We start from the raw sequence: 18,914 nt of genomic DNA on the forward strand, positions 1-18,914 counted from the left end.
ACCACTGATCCAGATTTAAACAGGAACGCAACAAATTACAGAGATAACCATATACACAAAGATGCAGCAGAAATAATACTTCATTTCATTAATGGAAAAATACTGAAATATGCTTACAACCAGAAATGGAAATAAACCAGCTAGGGCGATGGTAGCTTATCTCTGAGAAGAGATGTGATTACTACATGCCTCTGAACTGTTCTAAAAACTGTATTACAATGAGGCTCGAAGGCCTATTTATTGTTGAGAAACAATGGAAAACCCTTCACATCCCGAAACCTAACCCTAGAAGATGAAACGCCAAATTGTGGGCCCCGTTTGGGTAAATTGGTACATCAATTTCCCGGGGTCGTAACTTTGGCATACGATCTCCGTTTGACGCATACGATAGCTCGTTAGAAAGATCTATGCGAGTACTACCACTTTGGGAGGCAACATGGTCGGCAACATGGTCCATGGACCCATGTTGCCCCAGATTCCCAAAAAAAGGTCGTTTAGGGCCTCAAAACGGCTCCGGAAGTTCAGGACCCGAAAAACTGCTAAAAATAGTAAGTTGTGCTACAATTAAGGAAACTGAAAATGCTGAGAAAGACAATGGTGGGGGTCCAGGTGGACTTGGCAGGTGGCCACCAATATCCACCTGGATCAATCATATATACATTTATTGCATAAGATTTTTGTATCTAAAGTTGGCCTTCTAAATGTTGAACCAAATTGATGGTTCTATGCACGAGGAAGTTGGTCCGATCTCTGTTGTTCTGCAAGTACAAGCTAATCTTTATTCATACTTCTTTTATGGCTGCCTCAAGGTCGTGATGTCTAATTCATTGATCCACTATTTCTTCTTCTTACTCCTATTCATATGGTTGTAGAGGATCCCTCTTATAATATTCATCCTTTTCAAGTTTTCTATAGTCCTTTGATGCTCTTCTTTGAACTCAAACTAATCAGAAGAAGGAGAAGGAACTACACCCCACTTATGCCTTATATATTCAAATGGCTCTCTCACTAAACTCTTGGTCAATATATCAAGTTTATGCTCTTTAGTTGATATATACTCTAGTTTCACTACTTTTCCAACAACCTTTTCTCTAAGGAAATGATACTTTATGGGAGTGTGTTTGGTTTTGGAATGTAGAATTGGATTCTTTCATATACGTATTGCACTTAATAGAGATGGGTTCATTTTATGTTATCTTCATGTCTTGTAGAGTCTACTTCATCCAAAGTAGTTGTGTGCAACAAGCTGCAACTACTATGCATTCGACTTCAACTATAGATAAAGAGACTGAGGTTTGCTTTTTACTCAACCAAGTAACCAATGATTCTCCTAGATAAAATGCACCACCACTCTTACTTTTCTTGTCATCTATGAAGCTGGCCCAATATTGATCCGAATTGGATCATGATATTGTTTTTCATCCCTCTTGATGCATTTGGAGTGGGAAAAGTGGAGGAATCAACTCACGGGACCGTTTTTACTAGCGGGACCCAGTTTGGCAAAACAGGGTCTGAAAACTTATTCGAGCATTTTGAGGCATCACATCACATTTTTTGGGGGTAAAACTTTGTCTCTTAAGCACAAAAAGTTTTCATGCTATTCTACACACAGAAATATTTCCAACAGCGTAAGGACCGCGTCAATTAGAGTCCATATGCAAAAGTTTTGCCACTCAGAAGTTGACCTTCCTCTTTTCACACCTATAGTTCGGAAGGATGTCATGTCAGCACCCATTATTTATGGAAAAGGGGCTAGCCAAGTGTTTTTAATGTAAAATAATATAGAAGAGTCTATTTTGTAACTCTAGTTAAGAGTTGATGTAGTCAAACTTAACCACTAGTAGGCTATCGGGTTGTGTTATAACTGAGCCACTAGGAGGAAGAGGCATTCCAATCTTTTGAGAGAATTTTGTTCCATAGTTGAGGAAAGATAGCCAGGAGAGATAGGAGGTAGAGTACACAAAGAGGATATGTGCATTGTAGCATCCCATAGGCCACAAACACTACTTCTTTGTATCTGTAGCCATATTTTCAGATAGAGAAAGAGGGCGAAGCGACCTCACCTTCCAACTGAGTTTTCTCCCGAAAGGGTTTCCCAGAGAGAATATCTTGTGTCTTATGTGTGTGTGAGATTGTTTTATTCATTCTTTACTTTTTTGCATAATTTATATTCACATGCATGCACTAATGACAATAAAATCTACAAATCTAGAAATTAAATAAAATTGTGATAGTGTAGAATCTCATATTCTTTTAATATAATATTATCAGATCTGTTGTGATGAACTATCCATTGGAATATCCACGAGAGTTTATGGATCAAATATTCATCTATGAATGTAGTAAGTAAGAAATATTTTCCTTTTGGGTATCACATTCCATAATCTGCGATGCCTTTTAAATATTCGAAGATTCTTTTTGTTGCTAATATATGTCTTTTCTTTGGTGTTGATTGATCCAGCTGCTAACATTATGTTTGGTCTATAAGTAGTTAGATATAGTAGGCTACCTATCATAGATCTGTCTATATTTGATCCACCTCAGGTGATTCATCATTTTTACGCAGCCTGCATCCAACAATCATGGGAGTAGTGACATGTTTATAATCCTCCATTTTGAAATTCTTCAACATTTCTTTTAGATATTTCTCTTAAGAGATGAGTATGTGTTCTAAGTTTTGTAAGATTTTCAAACCAAGGTAAAAAGAAAGCTCTCCAATACTTGGCATTTCGAACTTTTATTTTGTTTCACTAGCAAACCATTGCACTAGAGTCTTTGTTGCTTCCAAACATTATATCATCAACATACACAAGTGTGATTAGAAATTATTTTTCATATGAATTTATGTCTAAGTTACCATCAATTTTACCTTTCTTGAAGCCCTGTTTTTGAAGACACTTGTCCAACTGAGAGTACCATGCATGTGGTGCTTATTTGAGTCCATATAGCTCTTTCTTTAATTTGCAAATATCATTACGATTTTTTGATAGTTGGAACCCCCCTGGTTGTTTGTTGTACACTTATTATTCTAATTCTTGATTAAGAAAGGAAGACTTCACATCCATCTAGTATACCTTGAAGTCTTTGTGACAATTAAAGGAAAGAAACATTTTGATTGCCTCTAACCTTGCCACAGGAATAAATGTTTCTTGATAGTCCAATCCTTCTATCTATCGATAACCCTTGTAAACTAAGCTTGCTTTATTTCTAACAATTCACCCTCATTCATTCAATTTATTTTTGAAGACCCAATTTGTGCCTATGATGTTTTTACCTATTAACCTTGATGTTAGCTCCCAAGTTTTTTTCTTTTCTATCTCGTCAAATTCCTCGATCATGGCATCTATCCAATGTTTATCTTTGCTTGCTTCATAAAATTTCTCTGGTTCAATCATTGACAATATGGCAATCTAAACTTGATCTGTTCCCTTAACAAGTTTTCTCCTTGTTTGAACCTCTGCATTCTTATCACCAATGATTTGATCTTCATGATGGTTCTTTGTACATAACTTGAGGGTGCTTTTAAATGGGTCTCTATTTCCTTTATATCTTCAACTCATTCTTCCTCTTATTTACTAATTCATTGATATGTGAGATTGATAAAGAATGTCTTCTTATTCTAGATAGATAGTTCCTTTCCCGCATCAGAGCTCTAGCCATTTGTTGTACTAACCTAATCTACCTTTCAACAACTCCATTCTAATGGGGTGTTTCCGTAATGGTGTGCTATATTTTTATTCCATGTTCATCACAAAAATCTGCAAATTCATCTTATGTGAACTGTCCTCCTGTGTCTTAACGTATGCACTTTATTTTGCAATCTTTTTGGTTTTCTGTCAATGCTTTAAAGACCTTAAACTTCTCAAATGCTTCTGATTTGATTCTCAAGAATGATACCCATGTTAGTTTGGAATAATCATCAATCACTAGCATGAGGTAATGCTCACCTCCAGGTGCTTCAGTTCTAGAGGGTCCACACAAATCCATATTTACTAGTTATAGTGGCTTGCTAGTTGATAACTAATCCTTCATCTTGAATGGAACACGAGCTTGTTTCACCAATTAGCATGACTTGCAACTAGGATTTTGAGGCTTTTTTATTTTAGGAAAATATCTTACAACTCCCTTTTTACTGAGTATGATGATATGGTAAGATTTTAGATGCTTGAGTCTCCTATGCCACAACCAAAACTCGTCTTATTTGCCCAAGTTATATTCTTCATTGTCTTCTTCAAACATATACATTTTTTTTAGATTCATTTTTCCAATATCTTTCCTGTTGTAGCATACCTTATCTCACAATCTTGAGCTCTTAAGATAGCATCACAACCTCTATCACACATCTAGCTTACACTCAACAAGTTATGTTCCAATCCATCTACGAACAATACATCATGTGCCTTTCCTTTGCCATTATTCGAGCTAATTGTACCCCTTCCTTTCATTTTTCCTGTTGCATCATTGCCAAAAGTGAGTTTTTCAGATTTATTTTCATTTAAAGACAAGAACTTGCTTTTTTCCCTAGTCCTATGCCTAGAGAAACCATTGTCCACGTACCACTAACTATTATGACCATGAGCATATAGATCTAGGCCACACTTACTCATTTTCTTCTCTTCCTTCTTCTTTATCCATTGCATGGATTCCTTTATCCTATGATTGTTTCGAGGTTGTGATATGAAACTTTTGAGTTCACATTCATAAGACTTATGACCAAAATTGTGAAAATAATAACATTTAATGACATTAGAAAGTGGAGCAAAGATATTATTGTTCCTGCTCATGTTTATTCTTTCATTTATAGATTTGTTGCTCCCTTCATTTCTTCTTAGACTTCTTGTTTCATTCCTTATTATCTCTTATGGTCTCTTATTATCTCTTGTGACAAATTTGGAAAATATGGTGGTCATTTTATCCTTTTTCTTCTTCTCATTGGTTTCTCCTTCATAGCCCAAATAAGATTTAGTAAGTGGAGATCTTTGCGCATTCAGTATCACATCCAACATTTTAGACCCAATTAAATATTGAAGATTCATATTCAAATCAGTCTATGTTTTCTCTAGCTTCTTTATCAGGATAATTATTTCTTCTTCCAACTTCTCACACTCATCACTTTTCTCTTTTAACTGTTGTAGCAGGACGTCTTCCACCTTCCTGGCCTCTTCTAATTCCACTTTTAACTGAATAAGTTCTTCAAAATTAGGCTCTTCTTTAACATATTGCAAAAAAATTTGTTTTTGTTTCTTATTCTTCTAATCGAGTTTGTTATTTCTTCTAGCACATTGATTAACTCTGCCATAAGGTCTACTTCACCTTCTTCTTCTTCACTCAAATCAAATTCTAAATCTATAAGTGTAAATTCACTAATTCCTTCTTCATCAAAATCAAAAGAATCATTTGTATCATTACAAGAATTTCTATCTTCTTGTGTATAAAAACTTTTCTTCTTCGTCCTTCTCTCATTCTTCATTATATTATAGTTGTTCTTCTCTTTACCTTTAGATTTATTCTCTTCCTTCTTAAAAGGACATTTTGAGGCATAATGCCCTACTCTTCCACAATTAAAGCATTTAAATGGAATTTTATCATTATACTTACTAGTTCCTTTCTTCAATCATCTCACAAAATTTGCTTCTTCTTCATCTGAGTCTAAACATGAGCACTCCTAGTCTTCAGTGGATTTCTTGTATGCTTTGGATGTTGCATCCCATGTGGCTGGATTTCATTTTGTAATCCTCATTTTATATGTTGTTAGGGAAAAAAGAAGTTGATCCTTTGTTAGAATTTCAAAGTTAGTAGTTTCTTCAATTACTTATACCTTGGGATTAAACTTAGCAGGTGGTGATCTCAACACTTTTTGAACTATTGTAGCCTCCTTATTTTTTTCGCCTAAGCTCATCATAACATTTACACTTTATTCCAATCTAAGAAAGAACTTAGATATGTCTTTGTCATCATTCATTCTTAAGGGTTCAAACTACATTCTATAAGCTCGTAATTTATCCATTTTAATATTACCATCTCCATCATGAATGTTTTTAAGTTTATCCCACATTTCTTTAGCTCTTAGTACAATGCATTACTTTTATAAAATTTGATTCAATTAGTCCACTCAGAATAACATTCATCGCTTTGGCATTGAATGTAAATTCAAGCTTGTCATCTTTATTACCTATTACAGGTGACTCTTCATGGCCATTCTCCACTGCAGCCTAAATATCCACACTAAGGGACATTATATATGTCTTCATTATTACTTTCTAAAATGTATAATTTGTTCCATTAAATAAATGAGCTTTGTTTGATGAACATCCACACTAAGGGACATTAGATATGCCTTCCTTCTTACTTTCCAAAAGGTATAATTTTTTCCATTAAATAAATGAGCTTTGTTTGATGAACATCCTTCCTAACTGGTCATTCTTATTATCTATATATTCCTTCTTTATTGAGAGGGGGGCTGAATTAGTAATTGTGCCTTTTGAATGCCCAAATTAAATTATTTAACAAAGATATATATATATATTAAAGTTAGTAGAGTTGTATATGTGTTTATCGTTTAACAATGAATTCAACAACATACAGACAAGGAAGACATTTAATGCATGTAGACACCAAATATAAATGGAAACCCATAAAGGGAGAAAACCATCAATTTTGGATAAAGTGATGTGAAGGTAAGCTGCTACTCCCCTTATTACATCAATTTTTTTGGTATGCTTCTACTTGCACGAGGCTACTACCTCGAATCTTTTCTGTAAGCTACAACTTGCTAGGAAGCTTCTACTCTCTATTCTATAGGCTCCAACTTGCTCTTTTTTAGGCTACTAATTGAAAGGAGACAACAATCCCCTACTCAAATTACAAATTAAATTTTTTCATTACCTAGTCTTTTCCTTTGCTCTAAACTATGTTTCTATCCTCTTTTCAACTACTTATCTTCTCTGTTTCTCTTTCTCAATTCTACTCCACTTCTATTCCTCTTTGTTATTTTCTCCTTACCAAGCTATTGATGAACTTTTTCTCTCAGAATTCAATTCTCTAACATATCTATCATTCAAAAATGTGTATTTTATATAGAAACCTCTCTAATGGTTCATGCTCCACGCATGAATTCGAAGAGAAAGGTTGCCTATTTCTATTCTAGAGTTAATCATAGTCTACCTCTTCATTTCCAATTTTGAAGCTCAAGTCAAGACAAATACACTTCGAACTATTTACAAAATTGAAGAATCATAGTCCAACATCAATGATGGCATAAGACAAACCTCGAGAGTTTCTTCATTTTTACGAAAGAAAACAAACACTCATTACCAACTACAAATCTAGGTTGCAGACCGTGATAATAACTTGTAAATTTAAGTTGCAGATGCCAATAACCAGAGCCTAATCTATGTCCATCCCTTGAGTTAGGGAAAAATAAAAAATAAAAATTTCTAGACATATGCTAGCTTTAATGTTAATGAGTTCAGACTCCTCTACAATGATTTTAGTATTAACAAAATGGTTATATGACTTAGGTTCTATGATGGATTCTTATTTATGGATTTCATGGCTTAGATACAAGTCAAATTGTGCACTTCTTGTAAATGTCAATTCATCATATGCCATATTGTAAACTCATGATTATGTTCAATGCAAATATCAAGCTCTTCACACCTTGTTCTCAAATTAATACTAATAACAAAACACCAAAAACAATCAACAATTATCTTTGAAAGCATACTAATGTTGGTCTCATTAACCTAACACACCATTGTAATCAATCTTAAATCTTATTAAAGAACCCACAATAATCCAAAGTAATCAACTCTTTCACATCACCTCACATCACATGGATCAACCTTGAGTCTTCAATTTCAATACCAATCTTTCATAGCTATTTAACATCAATGCCAATATTACCAATAAGTATTTGTTGAAATCATAAAATTAAATAAGTATTTGTTGAAATTATAAATTTTATTTGTGACAATTTAGGCATCTCAAAGATTTTTCAAGAGATTAAATCCATATATATAAGAAAAAAAAGTCTTAAATAAAAATGTTATAATATGACAAAAACTATTTTGATAATTTCCGACTAAAAACTCAAAAAATTATAATAATTAAACAACATTCTTTTTCATTAGTGTGAATTTTTTTATTATCTTAATATAACTATTTGGAGTTGTTTTTTTTTTTTTTTTTTAATTCATGTGTTCTAGTTAATTAATTTTGATAAAATTTGATAGAATTTTTTATTTTATATATATATATATATATATATATATATAAATTCATTTGATGAAATTTGATAACATTTTTTTATTATATATATACTAATTCATGTGTTTTAGTTAATTAATTTTGATGAAAATTTAATAGAGATTTTTTTTTTAATTTATAAAGTAAAAATTTAGTAAAAGTTTTTTATAATTTATAAAATTTAAATATTTTAAAATTTTCAAAAAATATATTAATAAACATATTTAAAAAAATAAAAAATTATAATCTTATCCAAGAATCTCGCCTAAAATTGTTTGACAAATACCAATTAAAAAAAATTAAAATTATATATAACAAAAACTTATAATAGTTGATCAAGCATTCGTTTTTAGATTTTCTTTTTAATACTATAATATTAAACTTAAAATTTATAATGATTTTAATCGTTCTTAAAAAAAATATTATTTAAAAAAATATAATAATTATATTTTTATATTTGTTTATATCATTTTTATTTTTAATTAAAAAATAGTTTTCAATTAATTAATTTTTAAATTTTTAAATAAATTTTATTACTTTTATTAAAATTTTGACAAAAATAAATATTAAATTAAATATTTTATTAAGAAAAACTAAAATATAAATTATTTTAAAATATAAACTTTAATTCAAAATAAATAAAATGTTCTTAAAAATACTATTTTAATATTCTTTAAAACATAAGTTTTCAATAAAACCTCATCTATTATCAAAAAAAATTAATTAATTATTATAAATTTATTTTATTAAAAAATAAATAATCTAAAAAAATTATTACTAAATATAAAAACTTATTTATGATTTGTGATGAATAAACTAAACTAGAATTTTGACATGACATGCCTACAGTGTCATGACGATGCCAGAGAATTTATTGCAATGGATTTTGGAATATTTTCTCACCGACCTGCACTCAACCAACCTTGCTTTTCGTCTTTCGTAGCCGTCAACTTATTGGACCAAAATTCCAAAACCTTGACCCAATACGCTCGTCTACATTTAGATCACCTCTAGAATTCGAAAACCATTGATATCGGGTGTTCGAATACCTGAGATGCTTTTGCGACGCCAAAAATCGGGTGTCCGAATATCTGATTTCACTCATTTCATATTATTAGTTTATTAGGTCTTACATAGATATAGTGATTAAATGTTTTGTTAATGTATTTTTATGTAAAGTTACTCATTCAATTCCCTATTTAAATTAAAGTGATATAAAAAATACAAAAATTAATTAATTAATTGATGAAATATTATTCAAAATTTTGAGAGTAAATGATAAAATATTTTTCAAAATTTTGGGGATTTATCCAGACTGAAAGATTATTGAGAATTTTGAGAGTAATTGATAAAATAATTCTCAAAATTTTGGGGGTTAATCCAATGGAAGATTATTTATTCCCAAACATAGGAAGAGAATGACAATATCTACACAAATAGATGGTCGTGGGATGAAGTCCATGTAGAAAGAAAGAAAATAGAAAATCATAGTGGAATCCCAAAGTTTACCATTTTCCAATCTCATTTTTGCAAGGTCTAAAAGTTTAGAAAGCAGGAAAGGGAAAGATCTGTGACAGTGTGAAGAATATGTGAGAGTGTACTAATTTATAATATGGTGCTAATTTTAAAACGAGTGATTGATTTTCTGGGTTTTTAAATATTTTTCAATTTTTAATTCAAAATAAATTCAAAAAAAAAAAGTAAAAGTATTGCTCTTACAATTTTTTTTTTTAAAATGTATAATATATAATTTTTTTAAAATTAAATTTTTTTATTAAAGTTTTTATATTGGGAAATTTAAATTCCAATTTGGTAACTATGCTTCAAACCTTACTCTAGAAACTTGTGTTTAAGCAATACAATAAAATGGTGATAATGGTGATAAATTCTACATTTTCTTTGCACACATCTCCATGTCCAGGGAGCGAAATCATCAAGCTGATTTACTCTCCAAACAGGGATTACAGGTTGACAAGTCGCTGCAGTATGCATCGCACATCTCCATGTCCAGGGAGCGAAATCATTAAGCTGATTTACTCTCCAAACAGGGATTACAGGTTTCTGCAGTATGCATCGCTAAAGTAAAATGTAGAACTAGAATTCCAACAATCACATGATCCTTCTTCAAATGATGTAAGTTCATTATCTGATCCACAGAAGGAGGAGTTGTTTATTACAGGTTGCTTTTTGCTTCCAGCTGTTTAAGGAAAAAGTGTGAATAAAACCTTGTAGTCTGTTATGATGTTAAATGGGACCTGTCTTAATGAGTTGAGTTGAGGCTTATTTTGTGATTTTTCTAAGGTTTAAAAGAAAGAGTAGGTTTGCCTCTGCCGAAGAGGCAATACAAAACACAATTTTATTTTCATTTGAATATGCATTTATAAGTTTTTTCATTTGAAAAAAATAACCCCTAGTTTTATCTTAATCACGATGTGCCATGCTAATTGTGACCAAAGCATCAATATGCATGCTTCATTGGATACCTCGTGTAAGTTGAGGGTTCAGAGTTTTTACTTTTTTTCAATGTGTTGGTGCCGAGACAACTCCATACTCTCCGCTCCTCTGACCTCCTCGACGTTTATGTGGCTTAAATTACGTTTAACCCCAATCGCTTCCCCGGTGCATACTAGCTAACCCAACAGGGTAACACTCACTCCTTTTTCATTTTTGTCAAATGATTATGGCTGTTCTTGAGGGTTTGACCACATAATGTCTTTCTTTTTCTTTGGGCGGATTCCGAGTATGGGAAAATGTATAAGAAATTTCCTAGATAACTATCTTTGCAAGAAGGGTTATCATTTTCTATAGGTAAATTACCTTTGCTAACCCTAAATCAGACTTTCAAATTACCAAATTTGAGAATGCTTTCTTCTAACTGAAGAGAGGCAATATAGCCTTCAAGCAGATTTAGAGTGCAAATTTGAATGTGGTATAAAACACATAGCATTATTGCAAATGACCAAGTTTGATAATGTGTTGTTCTAAGAAGGGGAGGTGATACAGTCTAACCTCGATCAGGGTGTATGCTTACTTTTGTTATTATATTGGCCGTCTTGCTCTTGGAAGTTATGTGTGTTTATGCAGTTCATTAACATTTCAGCTTTTTTATTGAAGTGTAATTGATAAGTATAAAGCCTAATAAACGCTAAAAGATTTATAGAAGAAGTGCTAGAAAATAATCCTAATTTAATACTATGAAGTTGACAGATGTAAAATAACAGTGACAAGAAATAATGGGGATGCAAATGTACACTAATTTTATGTTCCTCATTTTGGTTGTAAAATGTAAATGCATACATGTAATAAGTTTTGTTCCCAATTTTCTAGTTGGCAGAAGGTAGAGATTGTAATTTTTTTCATATGGAAAAAGCGGTGTAGTTATCATATATTGATATTACGTATGTTGCAAAATTTGCTGCACAATGGAGTGGATCAGAGTTTTATAATTCGAGCAGTTCAGCCCACATGCATCAAAATGAATCTTAAAACCACACTAAGATACATATAAATTTTTCACTAATTCTGGAGGTGTTATGTTAATTCCTAGATGTTCAACATAGCATATTCTAGCATGTCGACATACATATGTGTATTTAGGAAAACAAGTAAAATAAAAAGATAAGTAGAATATTCAATTCGTAGTCAAAATAGAGTATGTTCTGTTGGAGTTATCCTGGTATAGGCATTATCTCAGTCTCAAGCCTTGACTCCTTCATCTTTATCTCTATGTGGAAACCGTCCAGGGGTTCCATGATGCCCCTTTTGGAGAGGCAGTCCGCTTCCACATTGAAGTCCCTGTTGATATGCTGAATGGAGGAGTGTAGGAGAGGGTGCCAAAATGTAGAGATTTGATGTAACCAGCCCTGTAGTGAAGATTTGTTGATGTTGGCTTTCCCATAGACGTAGTCAATGATAACCTTAGAGTCCCTATAAATGTGTATAGAAGGAATGTCCAGATATTGTGTGAACCAGAGGAGTCCTCATAGCGCCATTGCCTCAGCCTTTGTGTTGGTGCCCTTTCCTGCCCCCCAGTGTACCATATATGTCATCTCTGGTGAGAATGGGATAATGAATCCACATCCACATCTGCTATCTTGTGATGCTTCATCAAAGAAAATCGCAGGGAAGGAGATCTGCAGGCCAGATTTGGGGAATTTGGGCATTTTAGTGGATGTGTCAGCCTGTATGTCAATCGAAATAATGCTACGAATGTTTTCCATCACCACTGCCCAACAATCTCGATGCTCATTGAATATGATATTGTTCCTCCATCGCCAAATCTCCCAAAGAACTGTGGGAGGAATGTAGCACCTGGTGTCTTGCTGCGAACTACACCATTTAAGATATGCAGGAATATCAGTAAACAATGGGAGCTGTAATCAGAATATGACATCCAAAGAATTCCAAATTCTAGTAACCTCAGAGCAGGTAAGGAACAGAGGTAGATTTTCCTCTTCCGCATTTTTGCTTAAGACACAAAAACTAGGACCAATTCCTTTTTTGTAGATTTGCCTAGGTCAGGGTTTTGTTTCTCCAGACTAACCAGAGGAAGATAGATTTTTTGGTAGGAATATGAGGACTCCAGAATTTTGAAAACCAACAAACCGTGGTCTGGTTGGTTTCTAAACAACAAAGTCGATTGTATGTGTCTACCACCTGAATATTGTCAGTCTTCATCTTACCGCTCCAAATGATGGTGTCTCTAGCTGTGTCTCTATGAATACCTATTCGTTGGAGTTATGAACAAATAAAATCCCAATCCAAAGCAACCTGTCTTTATAGACCCAGCGCTGCAGAACGCTTCCAAATGGGACAGTTTTGTTGCCAAGTCGAAATGACTTCTTGCCAAAAGAAAATACCCAAAGCATTTAGATAGAAAATGAGAGAGTATCGATGTCCTCTAGTACCCATATGCAATCCCACCCTATGGAAATGTGATGACCCATGCCCAGTCTCCAAGATAGCAAAGGGACAAATAGGTGATATATTTTCATGAAACTGTGCCACACTGCCGAACCAGAGTTACAGCCGATGTGCCCTCTGCGCAACCAGACCTTGTAGTCTATGTCTTTCAGATATTTATGTTTGATAATTTGGCTCCAAATGCCTTCACCGAAGATTCTGCGCCATAAATATTTGAGCAAGAGGGCATGTCCAAATCTTTTTAAGTGCAGAATACCCCAACCACCCTACTTCTTCGGCAAGGAGATATGGTCAAGTTTAGAAAGGTGGATTTTTTGTCGCTGCCTCGTCCCAGACCAGATGAAGTGTGCAATAATTTGGTTCAACCTCTTGATGATGGATATTGGCAGTTGGAATAAATGTGCCCAATACACACCCATCTGGGTAATCATGCCCTAAGTGAGGATGAATCGTCCGCCCATTGAAATGCAGTGGAATTCCTAACTCGAAATTTTCCTATAAAATATGTCAATAAGCCATTTCTAGTCTAGAATTCTGTAATTACAAGTCTTAATGTGGAAGCCAAGATATTTAATTCCACTAGACATATTCTCAAAGGCAATCCCAAATAGGTTAGCAATGTAATAAAAAATATCCCTATTTCCATTTGCATGTATAATAGACGATTTACTTTGATTCATCATAAGTCTAGTAGCATTTCCGAATTTAATGAAAATGTTGAAGAGGTGAAACCAAGCAAACTTGTTGAGCATACCCATAATGAGCACATCATCGACGAAGAAGCTGTGGGAGATCTGAATGAATCTGCCAAACTGGAGAGGTAGAAAATGTCCATCATCAGCTGCTTTAGATATATGGAGACTCAGGCCATCCAATGCCAAGATAAAGAGAAGTGGGGAAAGAGAGTAGCCCTGACGAAGTCCCCTCCCATCCTTGAAGAATGTTGTCGGGTATCCATTAATAATAACGGCAAATTGTACGTTTGAAACGCAGGCGGATGATATACCCACTTTGTGTAGAACCAGATGCAGATAGCCCCAATCTAAGCAGTCCAAAGATTTTTTAAGGTCCACTTTTATAATGGCCGCATCAATGTGCTGGGAGTGTATAGAGTGTAGACATTCCTGTGCAATCGCACCTGCATCTTGGATCTGTCGATTTTTTAAAAAGTCGAATTGTTGTGGGGAGATATAAGTGGAGAGAGTGAGACGCAAATGATTTGCTATGGTTAAAACTATTGTCAGATGGATGGAGGGAGAGATATCTTAAAACTATAAAATCTAAGGTGCCTTTCTGTGCGATGGAGTGAGAAATCTGTTAAAACTACAAAATATAGCTGAAGTTTGTGTCTTGCGACTTATTAATGGAAAATGAAATTTGAATTTTTGTTGTAAGGTATAAATTCGATGACCACTTATAACAAATAAAATTATGTTATTTCTATTTTGTTTTTCAAATTCACTCTTACTCTTTACATTTAATTCTCTATATCTTTTTATTTTTATAATTATTATAAATCTGGTATAAATTCGATGACCACTCATAGCAAAAAAAAAATTATGTTATTTTTATTTTTTTATCAAATTTACTTTTATTCTTTATATATAATTCCGTATATCTTTTGATTTTTATAAATAAGCCGATAGGCCTTCCTATGCATCAACTCTTTGTCAACACTTTCATTCTCCTATTGACATTTGGCATGGTTTCCTAATCCACATCTGGCTATAGTCCTGCTTGACATCTGTGCACAGATTTTACGTCACCTTTCACACCAGTTTTATGCCGGAGTATTTTACGTCGGAGTTCCAGGGTATCATCTGCGCAGCCCAGCCTTTGACCGAAACATTCACAGTGTTGCGCATAGGAGGATCGACCAGGTTGAACTTCTGAGGATCTGTTTTTGGATTATAATTACCAAACCCTGATCCCACAATGTAAAAGTCATACCCATGGAGATGGATAGGATGGCTTTCACCCGCAAAGATGTTTGTTCCCTGGAGAATTACTTGCACCGTCGTGTTATAGTTTAGAACTTTTACTCTTGTTCCTTTCACCGGGGACCAGAGGCCTCTGCTTACGCTCTGTGTAGTATAATCAAATTGCACGAGAGGGTTGTCCGGGAAGTCCCCAGAGAACACTCCTTTCATTCCAAAATGTTGAGCTTGAAGAATTGAAGTAGTCGTTGGGAGGACAAAGGATACGTTATTCATACTCGCCGCAAATCTTGATCCGTTGGGACCTCCACAAGACTGTCCTGGACATTTAATCAATCCTAGACCGATGGTGTAGAACAGATTCTGGTCCACACTCTAAGGAACAAAGACAGGGTGGTCGTGTGAGGCCAAGCTTCTGAGAGCATTGGCGAACTTAGTGGCAGTCTGGGTGTCGTTATAAGCTGGAAGATTAGGCACAGTTGGAACTGATGTACTGCTAGAACTTCCCTCGTATTCTAAAATGGCAACGGTAGTGGTGTTATCGAAGGGAACTCCTTGGCCACTGGAATATGCTCGAGCAGCCATGTAATATCTACCTGTAGATTGATCAGCAGTGACAAGTTCGTCTGTTGTCTGCCTGGGGCCGAGCATCAGAAAAGTCGTCTGGAAAGGCTTCGTATACAAAGCATCCACAGCCACGACTGTGTGTGGCTACCCACCGTGAAGAATAGGTCGGTATTGAGTGCAGAATTGATAACCCGTAGAAGGTTAGTTTCCCCACTCTTCACCGAGACACGAATGGTATCTACATCCATGCTTTTCCATTAGCCCAGATCTCTAGAAAAAAACGAATTAATTTGTCATTCAATTTAGTAATAGTAGAGGAATTTCAGTCTAGAAGATGGATAGAAATGTACCTGAACTTGAACAGTGGTATAGGCCTCCTGGCTGTCTATTGATAGTAAAGGCATCTGAAACGTTGGGGGCAGCTCCTGTTTGGGTTGCTTAATTCACAACATCCATAGGATTCCTATAGGATTCCTATTCCACCATCCTCCTGTGAGTGCAAACAGGGCCTGGCATTAAAATCAAACATAATTGAATATTGCCAACTGGAGATTAAAAAATTAGAACCAGTGGCAGTATACCTAGAAGAATGGGAACCTCGCCATTGGGCATGGGAAAGGGATAAGTAGCAACCGGGCTTGGGGAGATGATTAAGGCTCCATAGACAGTAGCTCGAAGCCATGAACTGTGGGCATGCCACCATAGAGTCCCTTCTCGACCAGTGATGGTGAATCTATAATTGTAACTACCCCCTGGGCGAATGGGGCACTGGGTTATAAATTCAGGCCCATCGGACCACCCAGTGCGGAATTGGCGCACTCCGTGCCTGCAAATACCATATAATCTTTTTCTCTCTTATTATCTGTAATTAAAACTGTAAAATGCGTCTCTGCGCACTTACCATGACATGACTCTGACTAAAATGCTTTAATATATAAATCTTGTTCTCTCTGATTGAGACATACCAGTGAATTGTAGCGTTATATTGGGCGTTGTTGTACACTTTGATCACAAGAGTGTCCCCGTTGGTGACATGGAGAGTTGGACCTGGAAACTGACCGTTAACGGTTATTATATTGTGCGTCCCACATAGCCTCTTTACTGATGTCGATTGGAGCTGAATGTATAATTAACCACGTCCACAACATTAGCCTAATGATCAAAGAAGCCTATTTAATATAAATAAAACAAATCATAATTACATAAAATATTCTTAAAACTCTTTACAAAACTTTGAAAATATTTTTAAATTCTTACTTGAATTCAATTAAGATATATAAATCAAGATACAATCAAGAATCCAACTGAGAAAATACATAAGTGAAAAATAATGAAGATAAGAAGGCGTACAACGAATGTCTCAGTCATTAGTTTCGCGGAAGCCATAGCAGTTAATAACGTCAGCCACACGGCCATCAAGACATGCTGATTAAACACTTCCATTGCAGTTTGATTCACTTACCCACTAGGTATATCCAATAAACGAGCAAACGGAATAGTTTTATTATACTGCACTATTTCGACTTCAACTTCAAACTTCAGAAACCATGTATTGGCTGCGACTGATTTGAGAGAAGAAAATAGACATGGATTACGAAAGTAAGGAGATCAATTATTTACACAACCCAATTACCAATTGCAATCAGTTTAGTGATTAGTCTACGTTGAAGTTGATAGAGTTTGTTAGAAAAGGTTGAAGTTGGTAAAGTTAGGCATTGATTTGAGTTTCAGAATGATCAAGATACAAACTTCGTACTTGACATTGAACGATCAAAATACAAAGTAGTTGACATCAACGGTGACTGAAGAAGAGGTGATATGCAAGCATTTGAACAGCACCCAAGTAGCTTATGCAAGGATAATACGTTTTTCAAGTGTCTAATGGTCCCCCTAACATCAATTAATATCATTAGTGAAAGTCGACTAAACACTTTAGAGATTGTAGATTCCATAATAGTAACTGTATCATTGTCTCCACTCCACCATAATAGTAACAACGAAACCTCTAAATCATGATTCCCTGCCTTGAAACAAATGTTAAAGTTTTGACAAATAAGCCAGGCTACATTGTGATTCTTCCCCAGCTTTTTCCGTTGCGTTAAAATGTAGGCATCATTCTGTCGACTTTGTTTGTCAGTTTAATATTTAATTGAAACACCTATTAATTCGACCCACATTTCCAATCTTTTGTATAAAAAGTACTTGCTTGTGGTTGAAGGCTTTGGACTTTCACCCTTACGCTAAGGATTGGGAAAGATTCGTTACAGTTTCAAGCATGGACACTTATGTTTGCCTTTATGTTTATCGCAAGCTCAAACGCGGCTTCTTGCAAATGCTTGTTCCACAAGATATAGGTAAGATGATTCACCAGCTATCTCTCATGATTATTGCGGCTTATGTCGAACATTGTTGCTGAAACCCATAATTATTAATTTCCATTGATCTCAAGCAATTTCATTACGGCTGCTGAAACACATTATTATTACTACTGATTTCAAGCATAACTACTACAGCCACAAATGTTTTGGAAGTTTGTGTGTACTTAGCTTTCTCCAATTGCCTTGTTTTAGATAACATTAAATATCTCACGCATGTAATATTCTCTCGCATATGTGAAGTGATATTTATGATCGTTTCTAAGTTATTAATTTGTTGGTATTGGTGTAATTTTTCAAATTTCTATAGTTAACATTAGGTTTTCGCTGAATTTTTTGGGTGACATCAGCGTGCCATTGCATTTTTCAATATTTTGCGGATCGACATTATTTTTGATTAAGGATTTATTTTATTTTGGGCAATTTATTGACTAAGTTTAGTTTGAATGATTGAATTATTATAATATTTATTATTTTGAATCAAAATACAATTCTTTCAATTTAACATTTCTATGGACCTCTTTTTGCACCTTTTAGGACAATTGCTAGTTATTATAAATCTAATAAAAAAATTTCTGCAATAACATAATTTACTTAAATTTTTATAATTTAAATGCAATATAAAATTACAATAAAAGTAGTCAAACTTTCATGGGGATAGGCAAAAAGGTTGTGATAATGATTCGATTAATTGAATTCTGATAACCTAAATGCAATATAAAATTACAATAAAAGTAGTAAAATTTGCCATGATTTGATTTTAATATTATATTTAAAATATCAGGGTTATTATTTAAATTTATTTTAATGTGATATAAATATTAAAATATATTTTTATTTTTTTAAATAAAAGAAAATGATAATG

The 18,914-nt window shown here is 34.1% G+C and overlaps 1 pseudogene; it reads right to left on the bottom strand.

Annotated features, from left to right (window-relative positions):
* Positions 1 to 14,939: 14,939 nt before the first annotated feature.
* Positions 14,940 to 17,117, bottom strand: LOC149189069 (laccase-12-like; annotated as a pseudogene).
* Between the last annotated feature and the right edge of the window lie 1,797 nt (positions 17,118 to 18,914).

This window comes from Pinus tabuliformis, chromosome 3_1 (assembly GCF_031772625.1).
Source record: "Pinus tabuliformis cultivar Carrire ecotype Pingquan chromosome 3_1, CPIR1, whole genome shotgun sequence".
NCBI classification, from domain to species: Eukaryota; Viridiplantae; Streptophyta; class Pinopsida; order Pinales; family Pinaceae; genus Pinus; species Pinus tabuliformis.